A 12,622-nucleotide genomic window follows, 5' to 3' on the forward strand; every position below is an offset into this window, starting at 1 on the left:
CCCCCCTTGCAGCAAGAAGGGAGCCCAGCTTGGACAGAGTTAACTCTCTCCTTGCCAGTCCCCAGAGGGGAGGGATAGCTCAGTGGTTTGAGCATTGGCCTGCTAAACCCAGGGTTGTGAGCTCAATCCTTGAGGGAGCCATTTAGGGAACTGGGGTAAAAATCTTTCTGGGGATTGGTCCTGCTTTGAGCAGGGGGTTGGACTAGATGACCTCCTGAGGTCCCTTCCAACCCTGATATTCTATGATTCACTCCCTACCCCTTCAATCTGTGTGCTTGGATCCTTCCTTCTCTCCAGGCCCCCGCTCCTGCCCTCTGTGCCATGTGGTGCAGGGCCTAGCGAGAGCCATCCCGCTGGCATCCTCAGTGCCCACGTGCTCGTCCCCTGTTACCCGAGGGCAGGCGTCTGGGCTCCATGCCCAGCCCTCCCATGCCCCCTTGTGTCGTTGGCACGTGGTACCTGTCTCCCATGGGAGCAGCGTCCTGGGGCGAAGGGGGGGTGGGAATGCAGCCCCCATCCTGTAGCGCCGGGGCGAGGGAATCGCTCACCTAGCACGCAGTACGAGCCGTTTGTTAACCAGGCATCGCTGCAGGAGGCTCTGGTCCCAGGGGAGATGAGTCAGGCCCAAAGACAGGACTGTGAGCACGTGAAGCCGGGACGCGTCTCTACTGCTGCCTCAAGTGGGTAGCTCCTGGCACAAGCGCATGGAGGGGGTTGGTCCTGGAGAAGCCCTTGCCCTGTGCGTTGTCTGTGAGCGGGAACGTCTCCCAGCCACTGGGGATAGCAGAAACGACCCTCAGGACCTGGAGGTCAAATGCCTCCTCTGCTGCCCCTGGACACTTCGTGTGCAGCAGAGAGCACAGGGGGCAGCGTAGATCAGTGCTTAGGACTCTGGGCTGGGCCCTGGGAGAGCTGGGTTGTTACCCACCGGGCCACTTGCTGCGGCGTAACCTTTGCAAGTCCCTTCTCTGTCAGTTGCGTGGGGCTGGGGCTGGGGTGGTCTCTCAGCATTTGTACAGCACCTAGCACACCAGGGCCTCGGTCTGTAGAGTGTCACGTTACTCGCCATGGCTGTGCATGGGCGGGTTCCCAATCCCGTCTCCGAGCACACAGACCCTGAGTTAGCCTCCGCCCTGGCCTCTTGCCTGGGGTTTGGCTTTCCTGGTGACTCGTGAGCGGGGCTGTTCCGGGGTCTCCCTACAGTGCCTGCTCCCTTGTTCCCTGTGGCCACTGGGCAGGGATCTCCCAGCGCGGGGCCCTGGCACCCGGGCCTGGATGGCTCGGCAGGAGAGCCTGCATGCCATGCAGGGGCTCGGCTGCCCCCATCCCAGGGTGACTATGGCACATTGACCTAGGGTGCGCTCCCCACTCTGGCATCTCCCCACCTCCCAGCAGGCTGGGGTGGACATTTCTTTGAACCCTTTCCTTGTTGTTGCAGCTGATCCAGTGCCTGAAGCAGGGAGCTCTGTCCCGCACAACCGCCAGCACCCAGATGAATGTCCAGAGCTCCCGCTCCCACGCCATCTTCACATCCACCTGTGCCAAATGCGAGTCTGTGCCCAGCCCGACCTGGTGAGACTGCGCGAGAGGGACAGGGGAGCGCCCTTCGCCCCACAGCACGGCAGGCGTGAGCCGCTGTCAGGCTAGTTCCTACGTCTCCCTGCCACGTGCTGGTTGACAGCGGAGCCGCAGCGGGCTGCTCTGCGAGGGGGCGGGTTGGGATCTATCATAGCAGAGGGATAAAGCCCCGTTCCCCTGCGGGAGGCGCTGACGCTGCAGCCTGTCTGCTTGCCAGGTGACCGGCCTTCCAGAGGGATCCCAGGCCACCAGCGAGTACGAGACCCTCACCGCCAAGTTCCACTTCGTCGACCTGGCTGGCTCGGAGAGGCTGAAGCGGACGGGAGCTACGGGTGAGAGAGCCAAGGAGGGCATCTCCATCAACTGCGGCCTGGTAGGCTCTTAGCGGGTGGAGGAGACTGGGACAGGCTGCAGTGGATATAAAGGGGCTGCTGGACACAGACAGACCCTGCCTGGCTCACTAGCTCCCAGACTGAGCCACCACGGGTCACCACTAGGGGTCGCGCGGTGGACTCGGTGGTGAGGGATGGGGCAACTAGCTGCGCTACCCAGCACTGTCCCCAGTAGGGGTAGATTCCTGGATCTGGGGACTCAGGAATAACGTGGAGGCAGGAGAGGGGCTGCACACTGGCTGGCTGGTATAGCTGCACTGACTGGCTGCTAGTGCATTGGTCCAGAGCCCCCCGCTCCCTGGAAAGAGGTGGCTCTGATCACCCTGAACTTTGTTTTCTACAGGGAGGGGCCCTCCCCAGCACGGGGCGAAAACTCAGTCCCTTCCGTTTTTTGTTGGCAGCTGGCGTTGGGAAACGTCATAAGCGCCCTTGGAGACCAGAGCAAGAAAGCGGTGCACGTACCCTACCGAGACTCCAAACTGACCCGGCTCCTCCAGGACTCGCTTGGGGGGAACAGGTAACAGGCACCCTGAGCCAGGGCGTGGGGTCACCCAGCGGGTGTCCGCTTCAGCTGGGTGTGTGTGACCCAGAATGGAAGAGCTGTGCCCTCGCTGGGTCTGCACCCTGGGAGTGTTGCCTGAGGCGGGTGGGGGATTTCTGAGTAACAGGAGGGCCGGTCGGGCTCAGGGATGGACCTGAAGTGCCGTGTGGGTTTCCTGGGGTGGCGTGTTGCTGAGGGTCCGGTGGAGTCTCCATAGTGACTTTTCGAAGGTAATTATCTCGGCTCTCTTGGTCCCGGGCCCCAGACGCAATTAGGCAGCTTTCGTGGAATTAGCTCTTGCAAAATGCGTCTGAGCCCTTCGTGATCTGGGACTTGGCAGCTGAGTTTCCCAGCACGGGATTGCTCTAATCCCTCCCCCTTCCTGTCTCAGTGATGCCCCGAATGCCCTGCCGTGGGCTGCCCGGGGTGGCGACTCCCTGAACACCACTTTGTAATGAGCAGGGGAGGCCACCCGGGGTTCTCTTTGCCAGCGCAAAGCAGGCTGCTGCCTGAGCCACACTCCCAGCCTGTGCCGGCCCAGGGTGGAAGGGGCCCACACCCCGTTTATAAAGTAAATAAAGGCCAAAGGGGGTTGTGGCTGGAGCTGCCAATAGGCACCCATGTGCCAGCGTTGGAATTGGCTGATCTGACGTGGCCCAGGTGCTGCATTGTTTGATGGCAGCTCCAGCTGACCCCGTTGGCTCTCCGTCCTCCCTAGCCAAACCATCATGATCGCCTGCATCAGCCCCTCTGACCGGGACTTCATGGAGACCTTAAACACGCTCAAGTACGCCAACCGGGCTCGCAACATCAAGAACAAGGTGGTGGTGAACCAGGACAAAACCAGCCAGCAGATCAGCGCCCTGCGGGCCGAGATCGCCCGCCTCCAGATGGAGCTCATGGAGTACAAGGCGGTAAGGGGCGGCTGAGCAGGCGAAGCCTCGTGTGTGTACGGCCCACTCGGGTCACCAGCGAGGATCGAACCCAGGACCTTCCACGCCGGCCCCTGCCGCTTGGGCTAATGGAGTAACTCCACTAACTGAGTTTGTGGCAGGCTGTTGTGGTTGCTGGGGCTGGCTGCTAGAGGGAGACCTACTTGCATGTACAAAGCCTGGGTATGACCTGGACTCCTCGCTGTCACAGGTTCAAATCCCAGCTGTAGCAACTCAGCCTCGAATGGCATGGGGAAAGTATTCCTGCCTCCCCTGCACAGATCTGGCCCCATGCTGTGTGTACAGCTACTCCTCTGCTGGCCTTGGCCAGCACCATGCCCTCCTGGGTGCGGTGTATGCTGTGGCACTGGGCTCCACCCCACTGGGCTCCTCAGATGGCTGTGTTTCAATGGTGCTGTAGTTTGTGGGTAGGATGCAAGGGACTATGGCGAGGTAGGCTGTTAAAGGGCTGTATGTCATGTCTGAACAGGGAGAAGGCTTCAGGGTATCTTTCGGAGCTGGGAAGGCACCTCCTGCTTTATATCCCTGTCCTGTGCGGCATATCAGACATCCTGCTTCATGCTGAGCTTGTCTGGACTGGTTTCCCATGAGCACCAGCCCTTAAGCAGCCAGAGGTTGCTATTGAGCTGAGTCATGTATCTCCCCAGCCCGAGAGGAAGGATGGCCCAGTGGTCATGGCACTGGCCTGGGACTTGGGAGCCCTGCGTTCAATTCCTTGCTCTGCCACAGACTCCCCGTGTGACCTTGGGCAACTCCCTTAGCCTCAGGGCCTCAATCCCCATCTGCCCAGCCGGGGTCAGAGCACTGCCCTGCCCACTGGGGGTGCATGAGGGTAAATGCATTAAACTGGGAGGTGCTCAGCTCCTGCCATCATGGGGCTCAGATCAGAACCTTACCTGAGTAAAAGGCACTTACAGCATGTCAGCTGCTCCCTGTTTCTGCCGTCCCCCAAGCACGGCCTTCCCACGGGCACGCCTGCCATTTTTTGAGTCTCTACCTTTTCCCTGCTCCTCTTGCTGTGACCCATCTTTAAGGTGACCATATTTCCCACAGGGAAACCAGAACACCCCGTGGGGCTGGCCTGAGCCCCTCCTCCTCCTCCCCCGCCCCCCACGGGGCTGCCTCGAGCCACTCGCCTGAGTCCCTCCCCCCATGTGGGGCTGGCCTGAGCCACTCACGCGAGCCCCCCTCCCTGTGCAGAGGGTAGGCAGGGCTGGGGCGAGCAGCAAAGCACATATGGGATAGGTCGACTATTTCCCAAAGGCTGGGGCTGGCGTCGCTGCTCACCCGAGCCCTGCCTGCCCCCTGCTGGATCCCGGCCTCCCCCCCCACGTTCCTCTGCACCCCACTTTCTTGACAAAACTGGGTGTTTGTCCCGTTTGCCCTTGGAGACAAATGCCCACTTTTGCCAAAAAAAAAGTCGGGACGCCCGGGACATGGCTTAAAAAAGGGACTTGTCCCAGCCGAAACGGGACGTAGGGTTACCCTACCCATCTTCCTCAGTGCGGCGCCATTGAGCACGTGGCCGGCTGGGTTCGGCCAGGGCTGACGGACGCTGTGGCTTTGCCCTCTCTGCATCTCCCTTTCTCCTCTCCCCGCAGGGCAAACATGTGATCGGGGAGGACGGCGCCGAGGGCTACAGTGACTTGTTCCAGGAGAACGCCATGCTCCAGAAGGAGAATGCCACCTTGCGCATGAGGGTGAAGGCCATGCAGGAGGCCATTGATGCCATCAACAGCCGGGTCACCCACCTGATGAGCCAGGAGGCCAATTTGATACTGGCCAAGGCAGGTGAGGATGGGCACCTCCGGAGGATGTGTATGCGAGGTGGGGCATGCGGATCGGTCCCACGAAAATTACAGCCACCCCGGAGCTCAGGTCCAAGGGCAGCTGAGTGGCAGCCCAGCTGCTAGGAGTTTCTGATCTAGTCCGTGATCCTAATTCTGTCCCTCCAGGTGATGGCAACGAGGCCATCGGCGCCCTGATCCAGAACTACATCCGGGAGATCGAGGAGCTCAGGTGGGCGTGGGCCACGTTCTCTCCTTCCGCCCGTCTGGGGGGGCCACGTATCGCGTGCAGCTTGAGAGGACCTGCAAAGAGGCAGTGCGGGCTAGCGGGGGGGCTGCTGACCTGGGGCTCTGGAGGCCCAGATTCCCTCTCTGGCTCTGCCGCTCCCGGTGCCGCGGGCACTGGGTTCAAATAGTAGGCTGGCATCGCAGCTCTGCCAATGACCTTGGGCAAGTCACTTCCCCTCTCTCTTGCCTTTGGTCTGATGCGACCATTTAGATTGTCGGCACTTTGGGGCAGCGCCCGTCTCACGGGTGTGTGCAGCACCTGGCACAACAGGGCCTTGATCCCGTCTCTCTCGGTGCTGCTGAAATATAAATAAAAGCCCCACATTCGAGATGGAAATGTCTCCATCCTGTAGGGCGTCCTGTCCGGCCCTTGTGCTCCCAAGCTTTCTCTGGAGCCTTGGCTGATCCAGACTTAAATGCCTCCCAGGGGTACATTGAAATGCAGTCTGATAGCTAGTGCTGCTCATAAATGTGGATTCCGTGCTGGAGAAACTGACAACCCCGGAGACAGGAATCCCCTCACTCATTCTGGGCCAGATTCTCAGCTGGTGTAAAATCAGCTTTGTCCCACTGGGGTCCCTGGAGCAATGCCGATTTACCCCCCTCCCGCTGAGGATCCAGACCCCTGTCCGTAATGCTAGAAAACAGAGGTGCCCCACCCTGTCTAGCGCAGCCGCTGCTGAAGATTAACCCTTAGGCTGCCATGTCAGCGTATCACCGTGGCTGTTGAGAACTGGCTGTCGGCCATAGGGTTGCTTCTCTCCCGTTAGCGTTCAGGCCTGGTGGGAAGCCCTGGGGCCTTTGTGACGAGGCCTGGGCTGCATTGCCATCTAAGGGAAGGCACTAAATCCGTGAAGTGGCATCTGCTGTGACTCTTTGCTCCCACAAGAGGCATGCAGATGGTTAGTGGTGGCCATGCCAGCTTTCCTTCCCTGCGATGTCCTTCTGCAGCCCCCCTCCCCGGGAGCAGAGCCATGAGCCCCTTTGACCAAGCTGAGCGAGGGCAGTTTAGGTTCCAGACACACACTCTCCCGGTCACCCCTCCTTAGAGGTTGGGGGGAGGGGGTGTCTTTTCCCCTGGGGTGTCTGGACATCTGCCCAGGGCAGCAGATCTCCGTAACCAAAAGCCCCTCCGATCCCCAGGACAAAGCTCTTGGAGAGCGAAGCCATGAACGAGTCGCTCCGCCGGAGTCTGTCGCGGGTCTCCTCCAGGCCCCCGTACTCCCTGGGCTCGTCTCCAGGCCCAGGCCTGGGGGCGCTCAGCAGCCCCGTGGTCTCCATGGAGGCAGAGGCCACCGAAGTCCTCCGGCGGGCCAAGCAGGACCTGGAGCGGCTGAAGAAGGAGACCAGGCAGCGGAGGAAGAGGTGATGGCCAACTCCTTGCTGGGGACAGAGGGGGGGGGGGGCTGTTCTGGGTGCTCCCACCCCTGGCTCTTCATTATTATGGCTATTGGGATGCCCACTTCTCCCTTGGCTTCCAGCCCTGGCACCCTCCAGCCCCCATCAGCCCTGCTGGTCCAGACATTGTCCTGCCCCATCCCTGGGAAGCCAAAGCCATACAGCAGAGAATCAGGACTCCTGGGTTCTTTTCTCAGCTCTGTCTCTGACGTGCCACATGACCTTGGGTGAGTCCCTTCCCCTCCTTGTGCCTCAGTCTCCCCATCTGGTAACACTGCCTGGCCCGTCTCTCTGGAGGGCAGTGAAGCTGGGTTCCTGAAGGGCTCTGAGATGGAGGGTGTTGGGGATGTATGGTCTAAGGGGACCGTGTGCCAGGGCTCCCCTGTCACCGGGGTTCATCCTGTCTCTTCCTGGCAGCCCGGAGAAGGAGGCCTTTAAGAAGAGGCCAAAGCTGCAGCAGGAGAACGGGGAGGAGACGGACGAGAACGAGGAGGTGAGGGAGGCTTCCCCCGTGGAGTGGGGGGTGGGAGCCCGGTTGCTAGCCAGAATGCCAGCGGCCTTCTCTGTGCCTCGCCGGCGCTTGGGGCAGCTGTGTCCTGCCGCACCCTGGGAGGTGGGGCAAATCCCAGCCTGTCTGTGGGAGTCGCAGGGGATCCGGGGGGCAGGGGCAGGGTCCATGACCACCCCCCCATAGGGCAGCCAGTCTGCTGCTGTTTGGCCCCGCCTAGGTGTGGAGAATGGGGGCAGGGCATGGCTGAGGATGGCGGGTAAGACAGTCCCCTCTGCCCCCTGGCAGTGCCCTGTGCCATCTGACACCCTGGCAACAGGTGGGGCAGGGCAACTAGCCACAGGCCTTTCCATGCAGCTGGGCTTTGTCCCGTGAACCGTGTCCCCTCTGCCCCAGCCGTCCCGGAGGTTCTCATCAGGCCCTTCATTTTCAGCTGCCATCTCAGCAGGGAGGGTGGGGGGAGCTCCCCAGACATGGCCCACTCCCTTTGCACACAGGGATCAGCCCTGCCCCTGGCCCCGGGTCAAACGTCCTCTCTCCTGCCTCTGCCTGGCACTGGTTTCCGAGGCAATCGCTTTAATTCCCCCACATCTGGGGGTGGCGGATGGGGAGAGGCCTGAGCCCCTGCGACGATAGGAGAGGGGCCGAAGGCTCCTGATCTCTGCCCTAACCCTGCGCTTGTTTCCCAGGAGGAGGAGGAGCGGGAGGAGAGTGGCTGTGAGGATGAGGACGAGGATTCGGGCAGCGAGGAGAGCCTGGTGGACTCGGACTCCGATGTGGAGGAGAAGGGTAACTCGGAGGGCACGGCGCCCAGCTCTGTGCTCAGGCTGGGACCGGGGATATCTGCAGTGACTCAGGGCTGTGCCCCTTTTGGGGAGGTGGTAGGCGGCTGCAGTGGGCCTGTAGGGTGAGCTGGGCAGGTCTTGGCTGGAGGTGCACGAGGTGCCAGTCAGGGTGGTAAGGTGGTCCGGCTCAGCTGGTGCTCAGTGGCACAGGCCTGGCTGCCAAGCTCTGTCCCTTCCTCCTCAGCCCCCCGCATTCGCCTCCGGGTACCCAGGCAAGGCTAAGACCGCAGGAGCGAGATGCCATCCCCTCTGAGTCCTGCCTCATCTGCCTCCTTTCCTCTGCAACGCCAGAGTCCATAGGGGACCCGTGAGCCAGGCACTGCCCCTCCCCTCTCCAGGCCGGCCCAGGGCTGCCTGGCTCTCTCCTCCTGACCTCCCCGGGGCTGCCTGGCTGACTGACTCTCCCCCCACCTCTAGTGGTGAATTTCCAGGCTGATCTGGCCGACCTGACCTGCGAGATCGAGATCAAGCAGAAGCTGATTGACGAGCTGGAGAACAGCCAGCGGCGCTTGCAGACCCTCAAGCACCAGTACGAGGAGAAGCTAATCCTGCTGCAGAACAAGATCCGCGACACCCAGCTGGAGAGGGACCGGGTGCTGCAGAACCTCAGTACGGGCAGTGCCCCCTCCACCCCCCCGGCTCATCCCACCGCACGGGTCCTCTGAGCCAGCGCTGGCAGGAGAAACCCTGGGGTTCTCCCGGCGCCCAATGAGGCCCAAACTGGGCCGCTGCCCCCTGCATTCCATGCCCCTCTTGCGGTCCCCAGAGATTCCCGCTGGCTGCTCAGTGTCTGGCTTCCCAGCTCCTGGGATCGATCCTTCTCCTCAGCTGTGTGCCACTTGTCCCGCCTCTTGATCAGGGCTGGGCCTGGTGACCCCGTGACCTCCCAGCTGTGCAGCCCGCTGGCTGTGGGGAGACAGTGGGAGTAGGGCCCAGGGAAAGTCCCTTCCCTCGGAGGAGCTCCAAGCTCTGACACGCGTCAGGGAGACAGGGCCAGGCAAAGAGGCAAAGCCACCTGGCATCTGTGGCCAAGCTCCCAGCTGCTCCCGACTTCCTCCCAGCGAGGAAACTGTGGCTCTCCAATGCAGGAGCAGCAGCGTAGCCTGCCCATGCAGAGAGCTCCATCTCCAGGGCTTTTCAGTCCTGGGCATCTTCCCCGAGTGGGGCAGCTGATGCTATAACTGAGACTTTAGTGATTGAGACACCTGCCCCCAGCTGAGTCCCACCAAACTCATTTCAGCAGCATCCCCCTCTGGGCTGAACAGCAATGGCTGCCTGGAGGAGAACAGTGTGCACCCAGTCCCTGGAGCGGTGCGGTCCCTGGCACACGCCTGGCACTGCTCTGCTGCCGGGGTTATTGGTCTAAAATAGGCCCATGGTTCTGGCTTGCAGGCAATGACTGGTCTGGGCTACTCGGCCATTGAACATCTCTTGAGCTGCTGGACCAGGCAGACTTGTCCCTGGAGGCCAAGAGTTAATCTAAAGTGCCCCCCACTGAGGGTGCTTTCCCTGGGGGCCTGGTGGGTCCAGGGGGCAGCTGGGTGGGATGCAGCGTGATGGGCTCGGCCTAGCCTGGCACTCTGAGCGTCTCTGCGCCACCCCCTTCAGGCACCATGGAATGCTACACGGAGGAGAAGGCCAACAAGATCAAGGCGGACTACGAGAAGCGGCTGAAGGAGATGAATCGGGACCTGCAGAAGCTGCAGGCAGCCCAGAAGGAACACGCTCGCCTGCTCAAGAACCAGTCGCGCTATGAGCGGGAGCTCAAGAAGCTGCAGGCTGAGGTGGCAGAGATGAAGAAGGCGAAGGTACCTGGCTGGGCAGAGGAGGAGGGGGCTGGAGGGGCATGGCCCGCTTGTGCTAGCTCTTCAAACTGGGGAGGGGCGGTGGATGGGCACAGCCCCTTGTGCACACTCCTTATGCTGGGTGTGGCTGTCGGGGGGCCCGCAGGTGGCACTGATGAAGCAGATGCGGGAGGAGCAGCAGCGGAGGCGGCTGGTGGAGACCAAGCGGAATCGGGAGATCGCCCAGCTGAAGAAGGAGCAGCGCAGGCAGGAGGTGAGAACCCAGCTCCTCGCCAGGGCTCTGCAGATAGGGCAGCTCTGGCTGGGACCTGCGCCCCTCACTCGGCTCTGAGCTCCCACACCAGCTGGCCAGGGTGCAGCGGGGAGTGCGGGTTCTCCAAGGGGTCTGGGCCTTTCCTGGGGAGATGCCCCAAGCCAGGCTCCTTGGGACCAGATGGGGAGGGTGCTGGAGAGCCCTCGCTGATGCATGATGTGTCAGGTCCCCTCCCCTGTGCACAGGTGAGCAGTTACCTGGGTGAGGCAGCCTGCACCCAGAGCCCCTGACGCAGGGTGGGGCAGGGGCAGGGGAGCCCCTGTGACGGGGCAGGGCTGAGACAGGGAGTGGGGCCATTCGGGATATGGGGCAGCAGGGGAGCCCTGCAAAGCTGGGGCTGAGCCGCAGGGATGGCTGAGCAAGGCGATGGGAAATCTGGAGCAAGCGCTGCACCAACAGAGGACCAGATTCCTCTCTCTATTACGCTCGTTGTAAATCTGGAGTAACTGCATTGACATTAGCGGAGTCGCTCCAGATTTACACTGCTGCTGCTGCGATGTGAATCCAGCCGTCGCCTGCATCAAGAACATTCCACGTTCAGTCCTGCCCTACCTCTGCTCGACAGTGTGTTAGAGCTCTTCCGGGTGCCCGGCCGCTGGAATCAGTGCCCGGCTTGGCATCCAGGCCCGCTCCTTTCAGAGCCCGTGTTGGGCCACTGGCCGGCCAAGGCCTGCAGGTCCTGTGAAGCCAGGAATGGGGCCGGCAGCATAGAACAGCGTAAAACCCTGCCTGGTTGGGGAGCTGTGTGCTGGGAACCCTGTGCGGAAACCAGCCACCCCACTGTCTGTCTGGGGACTCCTCCCCCTGCTGAAGGCGCAGCATGTCCCCTCCCCCAACCACATGTCCATATGTCTGTCCATCCCTTGAGATCAGCACCTGGTGGGGTGGCAGGTTCCGCCTTCCCCAGGTCAGAGGAGGTGATTGCTTCCTCCTGCATCTCTGGTTGCTGCTCAGGGCAGGTACAAATGCCACAGTGCTGCCATCGGTTACAGCAGAATAAATCCAGGTTTTACACCGCTGCTGGGTGAGATCAAAATCTGGCCCATGGCCTGCACTGAGAACATCCCACGTGCTGGCCTCAGGCAAGGGGGTGGGGGAGCCCTGGGTCCCCTCCCCTTCCCCCATTGCTGCCATGGGTTCTACCCCAGACCCTGGGTTCCTCTTTAGCGGCTCACGCCCGCTCAGGACTCGACTGAGGCTTGGCTTCTCTCCCGCGCAGTTTCAGATCCGGGCTCTGGAGTCTCAGAAGCGGCAGCAGGAAATCGTGCTGCGAAGGAAAACCCAGGAGGTGAGTGCCAGCCCCTGCACCTGCGGGGGTCTGGAGAGCCGCTCGCGGGGCCGTGACTGGGTGGGCGCTGAGGCCTAGCTCCTGGATTGGGCCGTTGGCAGGGCAGGGCCCTGGGGCCTCTCCAGACAGAATAGTCCCCTCTGCTGTCCCAGTGGGTCGTGCTCCGCCAATGCTGGGTTGTTCCCAAGGTGCTGGCCCTGGGTGGGGTGGATTTCCCACAGAGCCTGGTGGTTTTATGGCTAGGAGTAACCAGGCAGGAGATGACAGTGATTGCGGGGGAGGAAACGCCTGCCTCCGGGGGCAGCTGATCTTCTGGGGTCAGGAAGAAGGAATTCTCTGCGTGCCATGTGTGACTGTGCACAACAGGCTGTGTCCCCCTCCCTCCTTCCTGGAGCTGGGTCCTGGCAGCCGAGTTGGTCACGTGACTCGTCCAGGCTGCCTCCTGCCCCAGCACCCGTACAGCTCGCGGGACGGTACGGTGCTTCGATCCCAGCCCCTTCCCAGCCCCTCCTGATGCATTCTGGGAAACTGCTATCCAAGGGTACCGGACCTTCACCCAGCCCAGATAGGCTCAGCTCTCTTGAAAGGTGCTCAGCTGCTCCCGGGCTCACTTTGCCACCTGAGAAGCGTTGGAGTCGCTCTGCCACTGGGGTGGCTGGGGGGCGATGCCCCCTGCGGGTGTTCCCAGGAGGCCCAGCCCTCAGGCACTGCTCTCACCCAGGTCTCTGCTCTGCGCCGCCTGGCCAAGCCCATGTCGGACCGGGTCTCTGGGAGGCTGAGTCAGAAGCCCGCCATGCTGGACTCGGGTGCGGAGGTGTCCGCCAGCACCACCTCCTCGGAACCGGAGTCCGGCTCTCGCTCGGTCTCCAGCATCGTGCGCCAGTGGAACCGGAAAATCGACCACTTCCTGGGAGACCCTTCGCCCT

At 61.9% G+C, this 12,622-nt stretch overlaps 1 pseudogene; it reads left to right on the top strand.

Moving 5' to 3' along the window:
* LOC135877872 (kinesin-like protein KIF21B) overlaps positions 1-12,622 on the top strand; it is a 46,793-nt pseudogene that overhangs the window by 8,644 nt on the left and 25,527 nt on the right.

Source organism: Emys orbicularis, chromosome 4 (assembly GCF_028017835.1).
Source record: "Emys orbicularis isolate rEmyOrb1 chromosome 4, rEmyOrb1.hap1, whole genome shotgun sequence".
Lineage (NCBI taxonomy): Eukaryota > Metazoa > Chordata > Testudines > Emydidae > Emys > Emys orbicularis.